Source organism: Dromaius novaehollandiae, chromosome 1 (genome assembly GCF_036370855.1).
Source record: "Dromaius novaehollandiae isolate bDroNov1 chromosome 1, bDroNov1.hap1, whole genome shotgun sequence".
Taxonomy (NCBI): Eukaryota; Metazoa; Chordata; class Aves; order Casuariiformes; family Dromaiidae; genus Dromaius; species Dromaius novaehollandiae.
In genome coordinates, this window is record NC_088098.1 from 137665821 (window position 1) to 137688346 (window position 22526).

The 22526-nt window shown below is 38.7% G+C and overlaps 1 long non-coding RNA gene across 1 annotated transcript in view; it reads left to right on the forward strand.

Annotated features, from left to right (window-relative positions):
• The first annotated feature begins 5227 nt into the window (after nucleotides 1-5227).
• LOC112993241 (uncharacterized) overlaps nucleotides 5228-22526 on the forward strand; it is a 146731-nt gene continuing 129432 nt past the window's right edge. Inside the window, exons 1-2 of the long non-coding RNA XR_010385669.1 lie at nucleotides 5228-5533; nucleotides 19794-19881. This is a non-coding gene — a long non-coding RNA (uncharacterized LOC112993241). The remainder of the gene's footprint in view (nucleotides 5534-19793; nucleotides 19882-22526) is intronic.

Here is a 22526-nt window from a genome sequence, read left to right on the forward strand (position 1 = left end):
GACAGTGTTAGCAAACAGGAAGCAAACACAAAAAGGGAAGACAAAACTAAAAGCAAAGGTGATGAATTCCAAAAAGTGAAATAATTTTTGAGGGCCTTTTAAGGACCCTCAGCCTTCCTCCTATTTTTTTACCAGGATTTAAAAGTTAGCTATGTTTTGAGATGCCATTAAGTAATAACAATGGCTGAGAAAAAGCCTTGTGTCTGTCATGTGACTACTTCTTTGCAATTTCTGCAACCAGATTCTGGATAGAGAAGTATTTCTTCAGCTTCACTGATCCAGGCACTTGAGACCACGAGTCTTCTCGCAGATTAGGAACTTCTCATAGATTATACTGAAAATGCTGGGAAATGCACATAGTCTGTATTTGCTTTGTTTTTTCCTTCTTTTCCTAATCCTACTTCCCCTTTGGAAGTTACTGAGGAACTATTCTTTAGACGCATAGACCCTGGAGTTCCCGTTTTAGGGAAGAGTCCAGTTCTGCACACTAGGCTGAAGTACATGAAGTACATATACAGGCGTGACTGTGGCTGAGCCATGCTTTGTTATTCTTGTTCATTGGAGTCAGTAAAGCTAATCCTCAAAGGTATGGAAGGATGGGATGGAAGGTGGTTTACTGAGGTTATGAAAGATTTGAGTAGTTATTCTGTGAGCTAGGATTGTCTTCTTTCTTCCCCAGGCTTCAGGTATCCCTACCAATAGAAAGGAGAGCATTTAGACCTTCAATTACATTTTTAAATTAAACCTTTAGTTCTGAAGAATGCTGCAAGCCAGTGTAAAGAACCTAACACCAAGTATCCAATACATAATGCCCCCCATCTGAGCTCTTGTTTCTTACCTGACCCATTTTAATTGATTCCTATGCAATCCATCTATACATCAGGGACTGCTATTTCCAACAGCTTTGTGAATGAATGTAATAAGAGATCACTGTGTGCTTTTTCCCTGAGGATTTTTACAAGTATAAATTCCTGGCTTTTGACGTGATTTTCTTTAGTTTCAGGTCTCCTGCCAAAAGATTTGGACTCTTTTTCTCATACTATTTCTCTGTATACTGAAGCACAAATCTTTCACTGCTTGACTACATTAGCCTGTAACAAAAATAATTCAATCACTGTTGATCCTCTTATATATAACACTTTCCATGTGGTAGACTAATAACGTGGTACCTCTGTTTTAGCAGCTTATTTTTTCTGAAAGAAAAACCAGAAAATTTGACGTTTATTCAGTAATAGTATATTTAGAAAAATGAAAAGCTCATGTAATGTATACCTTTACTTTGTCAAATTAATAAGTGTTAAATGTTAATTGACTGCCCTGTAATTCAATGCTTTGGAGGTTTAAACTTTAACAATTTGTCCTTTTTATTTGAAGCATCAAAATGTAACAGTTCAGCATGTGGCAAAAGAATGGAAAAAATTAGGATTAAAGCAGATAGGGCCAGTGGAACTTACCATGGGTCCATAGCTGCTTCTCATTCTGCTCTTGCTAATTTGCTGCTGTTCTTTGTGATCATTATATGGAGTATGGCAATAGATTTCTGTTAACCTGGACCGTGAAGATGCTTCCTCGTTTATTGCCCTTGACTATCTCAATACCAGGATGCTCAAATAACAACATAAAGATTTTAACGAGGAAATAGCAACTGTCCTCAACGTAACACTTTTGACTTCATAGAACTGATTGAGAGGAAGGAGCCTGTAGCAATATGAAATTTATAGGTTTGACATTTCATTAAATATGAAAAAACTCCAAACACTTTAAATTGAACAAATAATTCCAGGTGTTTTCTTGAAAATAAATGATGATACAACCCAGTTGCTAGGATTCTCATTACCTTTACTATAATGGTTGTACTTTTACTATAATGGTTGTTATTTTTTAACATTGTGGTTACAGTGTTGCTTAAAAAACACAACCATCCATAAGGTATTCTACAAACTCTGTCATAGCTAGCAGAATTGCCCTAATCATACCATTTTCAAAATTTAAATTATAAGACTGACTTAAAATAGGCAATGAATCTTTTTTGCCCTTGGGGCTTTTAGAATGAAATCTTCTCTATAGATAGGAGATATTGAAACATCTTTTAAAAGTTGCAGCTGAAATTATTTCATAATCATTTGACTCCAGAAGTAGGCATTTTAGGAAAACTGTCAGTGGTCCTGAGGTATCCAGGAACACTGGAATAAAACCAACAGAGCAGCTGGGCTCTGCATCTGCAGGAGAATGCTGAGGGCTTAAGGATTCTTCTCTCCCTGTATTTTTCTAAATGACTTCATTTAGCTTGAGAGCAGTTATATTTTCAAGAGGCAGGATGCGGAGTTGCTTTGCAGAATTAACCAAACCTCTGCATGTTAAAGTACTCAGTTTTTGCAGCACATATTTTCTCATGTTGCAGCTGAAGTTAATTGTACACAAAATGAAGGATTATGACTTGTAGATGTCAAAATGATGAACTCCCTTTAGTCTACTGGAGTACTTAAGTTTATATATAAAAATCACCTGCTATGTGTATAGCCATCTAAATATTTTTGGAGATAAAGCGCTCTCTATAGCAGGATAAGTCCAGTTTGAGAGTGGCCAGAGACGGAGCTTAAGTTATCATATTTTCCCCATGTGAAGGTGTATTGTTTTTTTGAGGGTCTGTATGGTTTCACATTGGGAAGACATTATTTGGTCCTGTAGTCTTACCTGACAGTTCTTTTGTAATTAAAATGCTAAGTCCAAAGACTACCCTTCTGTTACCAGACACATATGAGTTGCAGATTCTTTCCATGTCTTATTATTAGAAGTTGGTGTTGGTTTGAGATTCTTATTTTCTTATGTTGGAAATACCAATTATCCTATCTCTAATTAGAAGTCATGAAGGACCTATGAAGTTGAAATAGAAATACTTTGGCTAAGACATTTACATTAGGCTCTGGCTGCAGTGAAAAATAGCAGCTCAATTATATCATAAAGGGTGGAAATATTAGTAAATAGCAAATCTGACTGTCCCTGCTTTTAGATTACTGAAGTTTCTGTTTGTTTTGCCAAGTAGTTTCAAATCAAATCATTTTAGGGCTTTTGTGCAGTAGAAAAAATGGAGGAATAAGAGTAAATCATTCATTTCTTGTTCCTATGAATCGCTGTATTAGCTTTAACAGACTACTTTGAAACATGAAAAAGACATGAATGGAATTTCTGAACTGGCTTAGAAATGTGATTAGAATGAATCGTGATTCATTTTTATTTTGCCTCATTGAGTCTTAGGGATCATTCCTTTAGTGTTGCTTCTGGCAATCTTGAGAATTAAAATTAATACATGAAAGTTGAGATTCTTGCAGTTATTTAACTAGGATCAGAGACTTGAAGAAAACTATCAAATATCCAAAGATTTATGAGACCTGGTAATATTGCTTCACAGACTATGCAGGAAAAGTTGACGGACTAGATTGTAAAAGGTAGAAAACAAGTATTAAGAAATCTCTGCCATTAGTAAAATTTAGTCAGAACTTGTTTCCTAGTTGAATTTATTCAAAAGTAAAATTTTCCTAAATTTTTCTTTCCATATTTGTGTCATTCTGACAATTGATAACATTTTTCAGACTGGTACACTGGTTAAACTCAACCATCTAGTTCATTGGGCAACTCTTACTGACTTCTATGCAGCAGAGGGCATGAATCCATTGACACAATCACTATGGAACCCTGATAGCCCTAAGAAGAGGTCAGGTACACCTAACCCAAATCCAGTTTCTAGAAGGGGATCCTTATTTCTTCAGTCACTGTATTGTAACTGGTTTCCAGAATAATTGAACCAACTGTTATGATTTAGGCCTGCAAAAATAGTGCCAAACATAAAAAACTTAGTGTTTAGGAGACAGTTTCTACTTTATTATATTTAAATAACAAAAAATCATGCATTCACGGTGATGGGTGGCCTAACACAACTTTTAAAAGATCTTGTTAAAATTATACCATCAGGTAGTAGTTTTACTTTTCCAAATATATAACTAAGAGGTTTCACATGTTAGGTTTAATGCTTTAGTCACTGCACAGCCAGCCATGCAGGAATCATTCAGGAGTCTGGAATCCAGTGAGGTAAGATACTGAGATGCAAAATGAAAGCTGTGGATAAGATGTTCTTCAGCTGAACTTTCTGAATTCCCTCATTCTCTGAGCAGTGTCCTGTACCTTCTTTCCTCCTAGATGTTATGACTTCTTCTGCCCTCATACAAATCTTAGTAGAATCCAGAGGGGATCCAACAAAAATAGAAGCAATCCAGAATTCAGTTAAATGAAAAATGTGTAAATATACAATATTTTATAAAATTTATATTGTTTTCCAGTGATGACTATTCACATAAAGATTCAGTAGACACAGCTTTGTATTTATAAGCATTTCATTCTCTGTTGTGTCAGTGCTTTTGAAACTGTTATCATAGACTTTAGTCCCAGTCTGACATCTAGGTAGATCTCTCTCTAGAAGATCTCCAGATTGTGTTTTATGCAGAATCAGGATTATTCTCTTTAAGTTGATCTGATGTCTTGCTCCCAAGACCAGAAACCTTTGCAGGATCTCAGAGTTCAAAACTGCTTGTTTCCTCAGGTAACATAGGCATCTATCATCATTCAGCACTTCAGTATCATGTCTCTCTATCTTCTAGAGTGGCACTTGATCTTACCCCTCCATTTGCATTGCCAACTAGATCCCCAAGTCTTTGGTCTTAACCAGTCTATCTTGCAAGTTTTTCCTCCTACATGTACTCCTTTCCTTTAAATTTTGTGTGTGAGCCAGTTATTTCTTAAGCATGTGTGTGGAGATGTATTATTATGGGTACTTTTACAATAAACATCTGTTTAACATTTATCTATTGCTAATGTGCAGATGTAAAGCTAAGTGTATGCTTTAGGTCCCTCCTGGAAAATAATTTTTCTGCAATTTTTGGCTTCTCAGCTGTGTACATACTGTAAATAAAGTTGTACTCTGAGGCCACAGTGTTTATATCCAACTGCCTTTCTCTCTCATCCATCCCTGCTCTCCTTGCCTTGAAGGTGGCTGTTCAGAGACATCTGCTTTCTATTACTCACTGTGTCAAACAGAAAACAATTACAGCGCTCATTAAGAAGTTTCCACGTTTAACCTTTGCACGACAACCTTCAAAGAAAGAGACCTCCCAGCTTTTTTCTTGAAGAGCTTCATTATTTTCTCACCCTAAGCTCTCAAAAAGGCTTTCAGCAACTCTTCCAGGATGCTTGGTAGCTTGCCTCGAAGCTCAACATTCTGAAATATCTCGTTCTTACACTCTTCAGTCTGCAGGTCGCATTGGGTGGTATGCTTACCACAGTAAGTGAAAAATAACTGCTGTTAAAACCTGTTGCAGCTCTTGCTAAAACAAGCTGTTATTTTGAAACTTACGGAATATTTCAGAATCTCCTTGTTCACACCACTAACAAGCAGTTAATTCCCATGAATGTTTAGCATGGTTCTAAATGAATCAACTCAGCATATATAAGCTTGAAAGCAATCATTCTGTCTGCCTGTTTGGTAAGTGTTCTTTTATTTCATCTACAGTTTCTTGTGGTCTAGGTTCAGAAAAATGAAAAACCTCTGCTCTTACTCATTGTCCAAGAACTGTTGAGAAATGTGTGTTATAGGAAAAAGTTCTTAATGGAAAAATGAAGTTAATAACATATTGATAAATATTAATTTCTAGGAGGCTTTTTTTGTCTGATATCAAGGCTTTTAAATTCTTGTAAATCTTTCAAGGGCAGGTCATCTTTGTGGATCTGGCTGTACTGTCTTAGTACTGCTTATGCAGATAACCTTGCTGGTAACTAGTGTAACAAAACTCAGTGTAAGGAAGGAGAAGGTAATACTTGTTTTACAAAAGCTTTGAGTAAGATGATTTTACTCAAATCAATTCTCTCTTTGATTATCTTCACTCACACTCTTACTCCCACTTACTCTCAAGCACCAAGTGTGTCTAAGTGGTCTGGCCTTGTGTGTGACACAGAGGACAAGGGACGCTGGCTATCGAGTCCTCATCACATCACCGGGGTTTTTCTTGGTTGGCAACAATGAACTAGTTTTTGAACAGATCTTTCATATCCATTAGGAGTAGTGTTTTGCTGTTACTCTCCTGCTGTAGTACCAGAAGAAGCAGTGGCATATATGTCCTGAACCTTGTTGCCATCTTGCTGTTGTCAGAGTGCAGGGTCTTCCCTTAATGAGTCATTTGTGCTGTTGTATTATCAAAGTGCAGGTTGTCTGGGCTTGACACATTCCTCAGTTTGATTGACTGGGAAGAGTGTTCTTCATTAGGCCATTCTTTTAACCCTTGTTCTGCTGTTTCTTCTGGTGCTTTTTCACACACACACACATTTCCACTTATGTTTAATTCTTACCAACCTCAGTATTTCTGTTACAAGTCTCTACATCCTGGTTTCAGTCCTGGGAAAAACTTGGAATTACAGCTATGCAAGATGTATGCATCATAAATAATTGGTGACCCCATACTATGAAAAGACAAGAGTGGTATGTGGTTCATTATGTGAAGGCATTGTGGCAAGCACCACAAATCAGAGAGGTGCGTAACTCTAAAGCTTTTATGAAAATAAAATATAACCAAAAGACACCCCTGCTCCTAATTGTAGCTGCATACAAAAAAAAAGGTACTAGTGTGAATATAATATTTGATAAGGAGAGGCCATCTCTAGTATGCATATGTCCCGTTCAAACACTACCAGGTCATATGTGATTATGCTGAGACTGAGCTGAGCAAGCTTTTGACTGCAAGTTTCAGGATTTTCTTTCTTTTGAGGAGAAAAAGAATTATTTCATTATCCTTTGCATATAATGAAAAAAATTGTTTTGACATTTTTCAACACAAGAATTTCTATTCTGTGAAGTACCCTTGATTTATTCAACTGTGTAGGTGCTTCCTCTGTGGCTTCATTTTCATCCCCTGTGGCTTCATTTTTATCTCCTTGCAATAAGCAGTGGGATTTTAAAGCCTTTTTGTTTGAGGAAACAGGGACCCCATACGAAAGACTTCAAGAAAATAGATGTAGACTTAACAGTAGGAGGCAATCCTGACTGGTGTTAGGGTTTAGTATACAGCTGCATATTTTTGTTTTGCAGTGTGTACCACACTGGTGTCTTTTGGGCTTAAACATATAAGCATGTTTCTCAGTTTTTTTCTTCTTACTGTGGACTTGGTTCCCTGCTTCTCTAGATGGGTGTTGTTCCATTTCGAAATCTAAACTGCTTCTACATTGCACAAATTTTGATGTTGTACCTTTCTGTAATTCAGTGCAGATGGATTTATATGTTGTCTGGCTTTTTTTTTCCCCATGGCTGATTTGTCTGACCAGATGGATGGAGGTGAATAAGTATATATGCAGGCTGACTGAGTGCCAGATATAGAAACAGTCTGTATGATGTAATCAGCAGGCCTCTGCAGTGCTAGTAGTAAAAACAGACTTATACCTCTCATATCAGCGGTTACAACAAATGCTCCGGTGTGATGTTACTGGACACCATCTGTTTTTTGTATCATCATTCTTGACCATGCATAGTAACTTCAGATGGCTTATGAGAATGAGTGACAGCTAATCTTGCCTTGCTGAAGAAAATGCAATTTAGTTTGGGTGGAATTTACTGACCCTTTGTCACTGCTCTGTGATTGCATTTGGAATTAATCTAGGCTGTCATATTGCCATGCTGTGTAATCACAGTTCTCCTGAAAGTGGCTGCTATGTGGGATTGGACACTAGGATGTTCCTTGGGGCATGGATGCATGCAAACATCTTAGATCCATGTTGCTAAAGTACCAGTGTAGGATTAGTCTCATTGTAACAAATGTTTACTAATGCCAGCCCCTGTGTGTCAGTAATGCAAAGCTTCCAAGCAGATGAAGTGCACAGATTTCATAAGATTTCAGGATGAAACTGAGCAGTGGAAACATTTATTGACTTCAACTTTCCCTATCCTTCTTACAGAATAATTCACCTTTCCTGTTCAGGGTCTGTGAGTATATGAAGGAGAAATCTGAAGTATGTCAATGCAGTCCTTTACGGCAGCAGTTCTCAACTTTTCTGTAGCCTAGCCCCGTCTGAGAGGTTTGAGTGTTCTGCACTTCACGATGCACTATGGAACCTGTGCAGGGCAGCAGAGCTTATTAGTTTGGCTGCCTTGTTCTGTGTCATCTATAGTGTGCTTCATTAGCACTTCACCAGTGAGACCCAAGTCTCTGGTTGGGAACTGCTGCACTGATCCCTGGTCCAGAATCCATTTTTATTAGAAGTAAAAATCCCCTTGACCTTAACCTGGAATTGCATTAGTTCCTTGTTCAGTGCCCCTCTTAATTCCTTCCTTCTATTGGCAGCTTGGGGTTGTGTAAATGAATTACTGAAACTGGATCACCACAAGGAAAATACTTCAGTCTTCTGTATAAACAGTGCTTCTGCTCTTCTGAAAGGGAAATGCAAGAGAACTTCTGAAAGACTTAATTCATTTCAAGGCCTTTAAAATTAGCTCTTGATGCCTTGGGAATGCTGCTTGGTCATCTACAGTAAGAAGCATTGCTATAGCAAAGCACTGATCAAGAGTCCATTATTGTCCAAGTGGCATTCTCTTACAAGATACTTCTCTTTTGCAAGGCCAACTTTGCCTATCTGCTCCTGCTCCACTTTACTTTTTAAGCCATATAATCACCATTTTCTGGAAAAAGCCCACCAGTGGGAGTTGATTCTTTCACCATTGATTGTGTCTTGACAAAAGTATTCTGATAGGAGGTGGCAAAGGAAAACTGTTTGTTTCCAGAAAGTTGTATCAGTTATCTAGCTTGCTCAATATTTTGGAATTTAATTTCTTTATCATCAATTTCAATCAGCACACAGAAGAAATTGAGATCCTTCTTGATAAAAGCAGCAGAAACTGATACGACATTGCTGGGAATTGCACTAACAGCTGGTATTTTGTCCTCTGTCTGCATAACTCCAAGGCCCCAAGAAGCTGTCTAACATTTTGTTGCAGTCTTCCATTTGCAATACCATTATCAGTAAAATGGACATGTTTATTAACTAAGATAAAAATCACATGATACCCAATTTATTAAAAAGGAGAGTCTGGCCTATGGGAGGCATCCAGTGCTTTAGTCAGTGGATTAGCAGTAAACTCTTATGACAAGGGAATTTGTGCAGACACTGTGGGCTATGTAAGCAGCAGGGTGCTAGGAGAAGGAAGAATAAATGGGAAAAGATGAGTTGTTAACTAGAACTTCTGACTGCCAAGGGTAGACTCAGCTTCTTGCTCAGAAACAAGAAGGAATAAGTAAGCACTTCAGAGCTTTAAAAACATTTTGGTTTGGTGTTCAAAGTAGGCTCCCTATGATTCTGTCATTGACGTGTAGAAGATGGGTTTTTCTGTTCTTAAAATCAGTGCTGTTTGTAGTACAAATCTGAGCAGTTAATGTACAGAGAGGAAATGTTGAGTTTGCATCTCATGGAATTAGAACCCAGTTTATAATGCCCTACTTCCCAGCAGTCTGTTTAAGAGAGTTAAGTTACATCTCCTGTCTTGTACAAGAGTGGTCTCTGGAGAAAATCTCTCTCCTAGAAACAGAACTTTTTGACTTTATATCATGAAGTTTTCATTGGTTTCTGTTATAAGCTTTCTAATACTGAATAAATGCCAGTATCTGTTTGGATTTCAGTGTACATGTTTGTGCTGGTTCTATTTATTTAACTGAAAATTTATTTCACAGGTGTGCTGCTATTGATAAAAAAGGCCATGTGAGAAAGAATGAGAGGAAGTGTAAAGGGAGAAAGCCCAGCCATCTCACAGCAAAATCTATATTCTTTTGTGCCACACACAATATGTTGCATTCTTTTTTTGTTTCAGAACTGTGTTTATTTTGTTTGCCTAGTATGGAGCTCTTGATTTAGAACTGAGTAGGTCAGTTCCTGTACACTGAGGAGCATTCCTGAGAAACTCAAGCTGTTCAGCCTTCAAGCCAGCGCCTATGACAGGAACTGAATGGCTGAGCATGGACTTCGTGAATCATGTTGTGTAGGAACATTAAGCTAGATTTCCTCAATAACGAGTTTACTGAAGACCTCACTGGGCAGAAGATTTCATTTTTCTTGGATACTCACAGATTTCCTTCTTTTCATTCCTTTGTCCCTGAGGACTAGATCATTGAACTGGCCTGTACTTCTGTCTGAGGAAGATTTCTGCAGGTAATGAGAATGTGAAATCCACCTTCTCTCTTCCAACAAGCCTCATGTTCAACAAGATACAAACTGAAACTGCTGATGAATTTGTGTGGTACAAACTCAGTTTGGAAGTTTGATATTTAGAGAGTGTGTACTGCCAGGCTATCAACTATGCTGAGTGTACACACGATGAAAGTGGGAGAGAAGGGATGAAGATGCCTTTAAGTTACCATACTTAGCTGGTGCAATTACAGCATCTGAAGGCTCCTCTAGCCAGGCCAACAGCAGAAGTCCCACCCTGACCATTACACAGCCATAATGGTTTGCTGCTTGCATCAGTCTGGAATTTGATATGTGAAACTGAGGCAACACCATCAAGCCAAGAAGCATCTGCCTAAATTAAAAAAAGAAATAAGGCACAGCTTTGGAAACACATAGCTCTTTTACAATGATACATAGCTTAGGTTCCTCTTTTAGGGGTGGTGCTGCCTGGTGACTCTTAATCCACTAGGCAGGGACAACAACATAAATTATCAGTCTGTACTAGCTTCTGATTTGCTTCTGAGAGGAGGTGTTGATTTTGACTTACAGGGCCTCATCATAAACCCATCAAAGACAATCAGAAAGTCTTCTGTTGTCTTCAGTAGGCTTTATCCAAAGATACATTTCTAAGTAGGTTATGGTCATGGTGACACCAGACTCTCTCTGTCTGTATCACATGGCTTAATAGCATTCCTTTCTTAAGTATGAGGGGAATGGGTGGCAGTTGTCTTTAATTTGATGTCTAAATCTTACTGTTCCTTTTCTGCACCTTCTCTGGTCTAGCACAGCCTAAATTGCTGGGGTTTGGTATGATTTTGTAAAGACTCCCAGTCTTTCCCTGCTGGGACAGTGGCATTATTACTAGTGACCTGAGCAGAGGAGAAAATTCTCTCTTAGGGAAATCTCCTCTGAACACCAAACATTTGATTTAATTTTTGAATTTATTTCTCTTGAAAGATAACATGGCTTATAAAACAGTACATAAGTGCCTTAAATAAAGCTGGTATAAAAATGAAGACATTTAAATGACTTGTAACAAAGAGATCACATCTCTCCTATTTGGCCTTCAATAGTTCAGAAGGATATCAGTTCAGAGAGACCCAAGATGGGACTCAAGTCACACCTCTGACTGATAGGTCAAGTGATACAGAACAGACACTAATGAAATATACTCCAAAAGCTCTGCTGTCAAATATACCATCCAGCCAGGTATGGAGATTTAATTCTTCCTTTATTGTGTCTTTCAGAATCACTGAATAGATGACCCTAAAGTCTATCTCCTTTTCCATTGCTATGAAAGCTCTGGTTTATTATTTCTCATGCCTCATTCTTTTACAAGAGACACAGTAATAAAAATCGCTATACTATCCTCCCACAACACCCTACTGATGAACTGTAAGTGTGAATCATAAATCATTCCTTCAATTACAGTAACCCTTCTGAAGGGAAAGAAGGAAAAGGCAAATTAAAATGGGAACCTAGGGAATATCTGAATATCACTCTCGCATACCTTTAGAGAAAATTTTTATTGCTAGTACTAATAATAATCCCCAGGTCGCATTTGATATCCATCATCAGATCTTGAATATAGCTTGTGTGTGTGTGTATTAATGTAAAGATACATAGATAGTTGGAGATATAAAATCATAAAATAATTGTGGTTGGAAGGGATCTCTAGAGGTCGTCTAGTCCAACCCACTGCTCAAAGCACATTTGATTAGATGAGGTTGCTTAGGGTCATGTCCAGTTGAGTCTTGAACAACTCTGAGGATGGAGATCCCACAGCCTCTGTGGGCACCTGTTCCAGTATTTGACTACCCTCATGGTAAAAAAAGATTACCTATATCTAATCGCAATTTCCCATGTCCCAAGTTTTGTCTGTTGCCTCTTGTCCTGTCATTGTGCTTCTCTGAGAAGAAGTCTGGCTCCATCTTCTCTGTCTCCTCCAGTCAGGTCTCCGGTCAGGAGACCTCATCAATAAGGTCTCTACTTAACTTGCTCCTGTTTAGGCTGAATAAACTCAGTTCTCTCAGCCTTTCCTCATATGTCATGTGCTCCAGTCCTTTGACCAGGTGGTGGCCTTCCACTGGGCTTGGGCCACTGTGTCAGGGTCTTTCTTGTATGAGGGAGCACAGAACTGCACATACCACTCCAGATATGGTCTCACAAGTGCCAAATAGGTAGGAATGATCGCCTCCTTCAACCTTTGGGCTTCACTCTTTCTAATGCAGCCTCGGATGCAAGAGGCCTTCTTTGCTGCAAGGGTGCACTGCTGGCTCATGTTCAGCTTGTTGCCAACCAGGACCACCAGCTCTTCTGCTGCAGAGCTGCTTTCCAGAGAGTCAGCCCCCAGCCTGTGTTGTTGCTTCGGATTATTCCATCCCAGATGCAAGAATTTGTATTTGTGTTTCTTGAACTTCCTGAGGTTCCTGTTTGCCCATTCCTTCAACCTGTCCAAGTCTCTCTAAACACCAGCCCTGCCTTCAAGGATATTGATCACTCCTCCCAATTTAGTGTCATCTCTAAACTTGCTGTGAATGTGCTCTATCCCACCACTGAGGTCATTAATGAAGACATTAAACAGTATGGGTCCCAAGATTAACCGCTGAGGGACATCAGTAATTACTGACTCTCAGCTGAATTTTGCCTCACTGATCAGAACTCTTGGAGCCCAGCAGTGCAGCCAGTTTTCCACCAAACTATTGTCCACTTATCCTGCCCATATCTCACCAATTTGGTGATTATGTCAAAGGCCTTGCTAAAGTTGTCAGGGAGCAATGAAGGCGGGTTGCTCCCTAAGGGATGGAGAGCTGGGAGCTGAGTGTGATAACATGGCTGGCCAGGCAGGAACCTCACTAGCCAGGACCTATGCCATTGCCTCCCAGCAAGGGAGCAGGGCAGGCCTGGAGATGTTAGCCAGGTTCAACCAAGAGTCCAGATCATCAGGCAAATTTGTGGTGATGAAGCAGGTCTGATGCCAAGCCAGAAAGTCAGTCCATGGGTTGGGATTGTGATCAGGCCTGGTGAGGGTAACCATGGTCAGACACAGCCGTGTGATCATGGGCAGATCTATAGTGACAAGGTAAGGCCAAAACCAGGCTGGGTGGTTGGCCTGCAGGTTGGAGTCCAGTTCAGTGGGGCCCATGGCCATGCAGGGGCATGGCTGTGGCGGATCTGGAGACTGGCACAGTCATGGCGTAGATCAGGAAGGGACTGATGGCCCTGGGCTGAGCTGAAATGGGGTCCTGAGTCCATAGGCAGGAGGTGTGGATGGGGGTCCTAGATAAGGCTGGTCGGGGCCATTAATTAGTGCATGAAGGGCTGTAACAAAAAAAGTATATAATATCTGCTGACCTTTCCTTTTCTGCAGTGCCAGTCACCGCTTCATAGAAAGCAATCAGATTGGTTCAGCATGATTTGCGCTTGGTAAATCCACATTGGTTGTTCCTATTCACCTTCTTGTTCCTCATGTGTTTAGAAATGGCTTCAAAGAAGTTTCGAAAAGGACCATTATCTTCCCAGGGACTGGGGTGTGGTTGAGCAGCCAGTATTTACCTGGATCTTCCTGCTTGCTCTTGTTGAAGATAGGTGTGACATTTGACTTTTTCCAGTCATCAGGAACCTCCCCTGACTGGCCTGATATTTGAAGATGACAGCTTCACTCCCACAGACTGTGCTAGTAGGCTCACAGACCTGGGAGGCCTGAAGACAAGCCTTACTAATGAAAACTGAGGCAAAAAAGGCATTGAGTACCTCAGCCTTTTCTGTGTCCTTTGTCACTAAGTTGCCTGTCCAACTGAGCAATGGGTCCATGCTCTCCTTAGTCTTCCTTTTGCTACTGATATGCTTGTAGAAACCTTTCTTGTTGCCTTTCACCTCTCTTGATGGTTTCACCTGCAGCTGAGCTTTGGGTTTCCTAACAGAATTCCTATACCAGCAAGAAATGTCTTTGAATTTCTTCCAAGTAGCCTGTCCCTGCTTTCACCTTCTATGTACTCCTTTTTCGTGTTTGAGCTCGGTCAAGAGCTCCACATCCATCCATGCTAGTTTTCTGCCCTGCTTGCTTGACTTTCTGCACATTGGAATGGGCTGTTGTGCTCTGAAGAGGCTGTTCTTGAAGATCAACTGACTCTTCTGGGTCTCTTTGCCCTCAAAGGTAGTTTCCCACAGGATCCTGCCAAGCAAGTCTTTGAACAGGCCAGGGTTGTGATTCTGCTGTTTGTCTTGCTCACTCCTCTCATGATCTTAAACTCCATGGGCTCTTGGTCACTGCAGCCAATGCTGCCCTCAGCCTTAACATCTTCAGCCAGTTCTTCCTTGTTTTTGACTGAGAGGTCCCAAAGAGCATCTCCCCCAGTCAGTCACTGATCACCTGCGTCAAGAAAATTTCTTCAGTACATTCCAGAAATTTCCTGGTTTGCTTGCATCCAGCTGTATCGCCCTTTCAGCAGATATCAGGGTGGTTAAAGGCACCCATGAGTACCAAGGCCACTGCATAAAGAAGGCATTGCCCACCTCCTGTTTTTGATCAGGTGGTCTGTAGCAGACACCTACAACATCCTTACCTATCCTGGTCAGTCCTCTAATGCTTATCCACAAGCTCTCTACTGATTTGCCACCTGACCCAAGATAAAGCACTCAAGCCTCTCATTTACATATATATATATATGGATATAAATAGACAAGTACATATATATATATAGATATATAAAAGCACAGACCTGCTAATATGTGAGGTGCCCACTTCAGGGGCCATATGGATAGTCTTCAGAGAAAGAGAGCACCTGGGCACAGTTCATTCTTAGACCATAAAGAAAATTACAGTATTCGAATCTGGCAAAACTTCTCCCTCCTCTCCAAATTCGATCACAGTCAAATGGTTTTCTTAAAGAATAGAGAAAGGCAAGGCTTTCCAAAAGGGTGAAGGATTTTAGAATTAGATTTTAGTTCATTAAATCAGGAAACCACTGAAGGCAGATCCTGTGCTTTCTCTGATTGCTGGCATCTGTGCTATAGGGCTTCCCAACACTCCAAATCCTAGACATAACCACTTCAGAAGTGGTTATAGAAGAATACTCATGGAAGTATTCTAATTTTAGAGCACTTTTGGGGAGTAATTTGATGTGCATTTTTCTATCAGCAGTTCCAATTTTCATCTCAATCTGCTCATTCTTGTGGTCGTTAGAGGCACTCTGTTGTTGTTGTGGGGTTATAGTTGCTTGTGCAAATACCTGGCTGTTAGTTCCCATCACATGTTGATATGGACAGAGAGAGTCAGGTCTGAATTAGAGATTAATGAGTTGCCTGCTTAAAGATATTTATATGCAAGGTTTTATTTTATTTATTTTGAATTGGAACTCCCTCTCCTTCATTATTAAATTGTGCAAGGAAAACTGCGGTGTAAGGAAAACTGTGTAGATTTACACTTGCATTGTTTCAATAAAACCAATATGAGAGAACAAATTCTCACAGTATTGAAAAATAAAAAGCTCAAATAAGCTACCACTACAGCTTCATTTTTTTCTGTGGCCTGCTTAGTGAGCAAAATAGATGTGTATTTATTTTTGTAAATATACTAGCTTTGCTTTTGTGTTTTTAATAGACTTTAAATAGATGTATCTTTCTCATTGTTAACTTCCATTTGTTGCTAAGGGGGTATTATTATTATCTAATTCCTTCCACATCACTCTCAAAATGTGTTTTTATGGTTTTCTGAAAAATGCCATTTTTAACTAAATAAACTTGAAAAGTGACAGATACTAAGCTAAATAAATACTTTGTTTCCTCTTTTAATCTTCTGTTCAAGTTAACAGTAAAAGGAATAAACAATGTTGTTTCCTCAGTTTTGAAAAGTACCATAAATCTGTCAAGAGGACCATTACAAATACAAAGCAATCACTTGCAAACCGAGTTTGTATAGCAAATAAATACTGCCTTTGGGAATTGGAGGTATTTTGTAACATCAAGGTTATAACATTAAAATTGTCAGATTGAGATAATCCTTCTGTTAAACCAGGACATGATATACCTGAATATATGCTCCACGTTGTGACAGTATGTGGTTTAAACCTGCTTCTATGTTATTGCTCATCTCTGTGTAGATTATTTCTAAAAAGAAGTCTAAGGCTGAACCACGGAAACAAAGTGTGGGGACTACTGAATTTTACAGCTCGGCAGACTTATCTGCCAGCTTTGTGGGGAGCCTTTAAACAATAGGTCTCCAGAAGCCTGTTGTTCATATCAGAATTGCCTGTCACAACAGAGCTGGGCCTGTGCTATCATGTTATAAACAGAAATCAAAATCCACAATTCTGTCTAGGCAGATTATAAAAATGGACCTTGAATCTGGTCTGAATTCAGAGGGGAGGCCCATATCTGGTTTAGTAAAAGGAGGTAGAGTCTTTTGCTAAAGATCTTGGACTGAAATTTGGAATTTTTGTGGTTTTAGAACCTGGCTCTGCCATTTGTTTCTGCTATGATACCAGGTAAACCAGGTGACCAAATTATACCTTATTTGGTCACACAGGAAACACACATTTCCCTTTGTTAGGAAAAAATGCAAAAATAATGCTTGTAAGGTGCTCAGAGTCTATGATCAGGAATCATACACATAGTTAGTAGCAGTAGAAAAATGCTGAAATGAAAAATGGAACACTGAAGTCCATTCTCTACATACATGCTATTTCACTTTGTCTAAGCTCTGTATAACTGTTTATGCAATCTTATTCCTTGTTAAAATAATGTCATCTCTGCCTTTTGTGAATTGAAACCAACTTGTCTGTTGTAACATCCTCTTATAATGTCCCCAGAAAAGCCTTCAGATGATAGTTTCCAGTGACAAATAAGCTTAGGGACTCTAAGTAGTAATTACAATAACAAAATTTTGCATGAAAAATTTCATGGCCAGCATCCCGGTCATTCTTAGCATCCAAAGCACTTTATAGTAAAAATATGCTAATGTTAGTTAAGTTGCAGATCATGCCTGAAAATTTTAAAAATTGAGATTATAACAAAGCTTTAGATTTGTTTTCCTATCTGAACAAGGAAAGCGGAGTAGGTTTTCTGGCTTTTTTTAAGATTTGTCAATAACATGATGTGTTTGAGTATGATTGTTCTGAGACATACAAATTTAGTAGTCGCCTCGTTCAAATCATCTTTCCCAATCAAAACTATGTAAATAGGCATTTCCAGGTCAAACTTGTATCCTTAGTACCTTTCCTTCAGGATAAAGTGTGGCAGCATATTCAAAGCACAGTAGGAATTTACTACAGATGATGAGCAAAACAAGGACTCTGTATCCCATCCTCTGCTTGGCTGAATTCTGGATATTTGGCCAAAGTGCCTGTTTATTATCAACTGAGTAACACGTTTCAGGCTGAATCTGACCCAAGTCCCATTAGATCCTATTGCTAATTGTAGACAGAATTGCTTTACACACACTGAACTTTCTGAGGAAAATGCTACTGTGAAACCCTGTGAAATGTTATGTATAAAATAGGATATATGGCCACGTTAATTCTTTCTCCTTTCCACTCTACTGGGCCACACTGTCTGTCATGGTCAGGGTTTGCCAGAGCTCTTAAGAGGTCTCATGAACACAGTCTTTAAATGGAAGGGTATTCTGCTTTACTCTGCTGCAAGAAAACCAGGTTTCATGGTAACTGTGAACACATGAGCCCATGTTAAAAATAGCGAATGTCTATATTTCTGTGCCTCTGTGGTAAAATATAGGTCTCAAGGTACCACTTATCCTCTCTTAAGCACCGGAACAGGAAGACACGTGTTCATAGTGTTATTGACCAGGGACATAGAAACTAAATAAAATTAGTTCAGATACATTTACGGTTTTGTGCAATGCCCATTTTTTGTGATGATATGTTATTATGCTGGTTAAAGGTGTCTGTGTGTCTGTATGCTTGTGTACTTACTTCACCAAATTAAGGGTTAATTTGTAGTAATCTTTTAAAGTCAGAGAAATGAAACATTATCTGTTGAAATGTATTATTTCCACACGTCTGGCAGGTAAGTAGGAAACTTTGACAACTAGTAAAGGGCTCCAGTTCTAGTCTGCACATTAATAGCTACAAGGAGACTGGAGAACAGAAGAGGATCAGATACTAGTCTTGGATGTTCTGTGGTTTGTCTTTTCTGTGGGAACTGACTATATGCATCTAAGGGAAGAACTTGGCCTTGCAGCAAGATTTTTTAGACCTGGCTGTATTAGTACTCTCCTGAGACTGAAAACATGAACAGTATTGTGTCTGTTGTGGGACTACACTTCTTGAAAAAGAAACATATTTCTCAATCCTGTTCTCATCTGTGTGGTCATCTGTTCTCCAACTTAGTAAAAAGGGATTGAGACACCTCTTTGTCTCTTGTCTCCATTGCTTTTCCATCTCCATACTAGTTAGACTTCTTCTAACACTACACTGCAATATATAAAACCAATTCTTTCCTTCTTTTATCTCTTGAAAGAGAGAATCCTGAGAATTTGCCTTCTGTATGTTGCCAGTGTTTGTGCTGGTATCCCAGAAATGTTAATGGGACTTGCATCCTTAAAAGGCTGTTAAAAGGAACCTAACGTGCAGTTCTATCTTCCTTAAAAATATTGGTTTTAGATACATGATGCACACCAATTACACTGATTGAAAGAACCTGTACAGAGGTACCACAGCACTACCATGAAGCCATTGTGTGAAGATAGCATGCTATAATATTTACAAGTTATTCTGGAGAGAGTTGACTAAAAGTTGCTGCCTGATACTTGGTTTTATTTGGGGGTGGCTCCACATGTTGTAGGATGCAGATTTGACTCTGTTAGATTTGTATTAACTTACAGCATTTGGCTGTGGCTTACTAGCTAGAAAAGAAGGTGAAATAAATGAATGTCTCATTTGGTCTGTGGCTCAGTTAATGTGATTGCTACTAGGCACCTTCTGCTAAAACCATAGCTGTAAATTCATTATATATTTTCTTGAAGATAATGGGAGGTGAATGTCTGCAACATTTAAGTAGTTTGCATGCCTCAATTTCTGCAATATTTTGTCATATTTTATCAGATTCTGTCTTGAACCTTAGAACTTTGGATAAAGGGAAAAGGTAATGCTTTATAAATGTAATAAATCTGTGAGATACTGTACAAAATCTACTGCCAAAGAAATGGAACCGAAGCTTCTTATTCACCATGGGTGGTATAGGTCTCACCCTTGGTTTAGTGATATAAGCATTTTCCTGAGGAATCTCTTTTGTTGAAAATTTTCAGAAAAATTTCATGTGTGTAAAATGGAGAGGCAATATAGGAATTACTTTCTTTGTTTGGAATGTAAAATAAGGAATAAATAATGAGCTTTTCATTTGTGTTGCTTTGGCTTTGGGGTTAAATTACAATAGCTTATGCATAGTCATGCATTTAACAAACTTAATGACAAGATTGTTAAATTGGCAGTTGGATAGCTGAAGGAAACCAGTGCGCATGTCCACTGTACAGTAAAGGTTATAAGTAAAGATGCACAGTTTTAAGATCTTTCAATTTGTATGTACTGCAGCAAGAAGCCTGCCGGAAAGGAACCTCCTGAACACCTAATACTGAAGTATAGAGAAGTTTTCTGACTGAGATAACTGATGAATGATCAGGTAATCACTTGGATAATTGTCTGGCATTAGCTATTGAGCTCTCACACGTGTTCTGCTAAATAAATCTCTACACTTGACTGATGGTTGGTGGTTTGGTTCTCATGAAGTTGTGTCGAAACATCTAATTGGGGGTTAAAGCAGGATTTACCTCACCTAACTTTATCTGATCAATCTTAGGATAGGATGTGTAGCTCTCTGAAGGTGACTATGTCCTTTCTATAAAGTGAACCAAGGATGACTGGCTCGCGGATAGACTTTTAGATGTCTAAGCCAGGGCAGATGACTGTCAGCTACCACTCTTCTTCATTGTACTTCAGTATCTCATTCAAATCACCTCTTTACACACATAAGCTACCCGTAACCTTCCGAAAGACCTGAATCATCATAATCCCAATAATCAGAACATGCACATAATTAAATGAAAGATAGTCTTATCTGAGCCATTCGGCAGTGTCTGCCTGAAGTCCACAGAACTAAATGGAGACTTCCAGCATATTTCCAGATACATCTGCTTTGGTAAAATCCAGCAGACTCAGGGTAAATCTGTACTTTCATTAGAGAACCACTAAATAGTTCAGCCTCTTCTGTGTTTAAGTTAGGCCGTGGAAAAGTAAAAACAGTTGTTTAGGTTGTAATGTTATGTGATCACATAACCAGAGTAATGCGGGTCTTGTAATTGCAGTGCAGTCTGATGGCTTCAGGAACAATTTTTAGTTTTAATATTTCCTCACTTTTCACTGCTTAGCTAAGGAATGTTAATATTTCTATCAAAGCTTTTATATGTAATTCATATGTTGCTGAAAAGTGCTTTGACACTGTGACTTTATTTGCAAAAATAGATAAAAAGAAGGCTTCAGACTGTTTTGTAACTGAGAATATTTGTGAAGTGTTCTATGGAAGAGAAACTCTCTTGTCTGTACAGAGTCCATTATTTTTTGGCGTTGGCTGCTAGGCACTAAATTTCATGGAACTGCAATGACAAATAGATTTTTAGGAACCAAGAAGTACAAAGAACCTCAAAATTACCTGCAGTTGTATGTCCTCAGTTTATTACTCCTATAGTAATAACATTTGGTTAAAGGTTGTATGCAACCACAGCTCTTCTCTTAGGGTAAGTGCAGAAAAATGTTAAGCTCCTTTATCAAATACCGAAATAGTATCATTCTCCAGTGTGAACACATATGTGTCATTACAGCACAATAAGAGACAAACGAGTCCAGGCTAGCTGGTAAGTAAAAGCTTGTGAAAGGGCAGCAGAAAAATCAAACAAGTTGTAAAAGAAAGACCAAAAAGGTCCAAAACACAATCTGGAAAATCATATTGTTTATGACCTTGATAAAAGCTAGAAAGAGCTTTTGGGCAAAGTACTGTCAGGAAAAGGTACTTGGAACCATAGAAAAGCTTGATTTCTGATGAGTTTGGGGAAAGACTTCGAAATTATTTGCAAATACTTCTATAACATTTCATGGAAGGAACATCTGCCTCTTGTCAGTCTCAGTTTCTACCTGGGAAAACCTTTAAGGTCTTGAATATTTTGCTAACAGTTCTTGCTTGGGCATGTGGGAAATTGTCAGGTGAATTTTCTAGTGACAAATAATTCTAACTACAACATATAAAAAATGCAAAATTTTATCCAAAACACATCATCACATTTCAGATCAAATGCTTAGAGAGTCATGCTCAGGTCATGCATAGGTCATGCTCAACAATTTTAGCGAAGAAAATATGTTTAGTTTTGTAGGAGGAATACAGTCTGGCTACAGTAGCCCTGTATTGCCAGGAAAAGTACCCATAAAGCACAGATAATGTATTTCCAGCACTGTACTTGCTAGCATGCTTCATCTGTGAATTGTATCAGGGAGATACGGATCATGTTCCTTGTCTTTCTGTCTTGCACCTATTACTTCAGTTATAGATTTCTCTATACTGAGAGCTAGGCTGAGAGTGTAGGCTACCAAAATCATCACGTCAGAGTGTGGAGGCAGTGCAATGAAGGGCCAGATAAATGACTGCAAGGCTAAGTGAAGATAGGAGCAAGCGCTGTTATTCCCCCAAACTGGGATCATTGTTTTTACTGTGATCCAAGCCATTCTCACCACAATGTGGCACCAACTGACAACGTTTTTGTCCAATATGTGTTTATACCTATAGGAATCATCAGTTAATTTTTCAATACATGTTAAGGTTTAAATCTGCATGCCTTGTTTTCTGTACTATGTATATAAAAACATGAACAGTTTCAAAATATACTGACAATTTCCAAGAACTCCCTCCTATATTGGAAAAATGTAGATAACTTCATTTTTAAAATAAAATCCTATTAAAATGTTCAGGAATGGAAAATACCATACTAAAATTGGATAAGAGAGGCTGCCCATTAACAGCTTTTTGCCTAAGGCAAAAGTAGGGGAAAATCTCATAAGGAGTTTTTCAAATATCTGATATTTCAGCTCTCTGACAAGACTGAAATTAAGAGGGGGGAACCCTCTCCTAAACCCTTCATTCCTAGTCTAATTTTTGGAAGGCCCCCGCGTTATGCAAAACCATCATGAATTGATGAAATGTCTTTGATACAGCATAGCATTTTTAGCAAAGAAAGTTTCAATCAAATCTTTTGATCATTTTATAAAACAACTGGTAATATT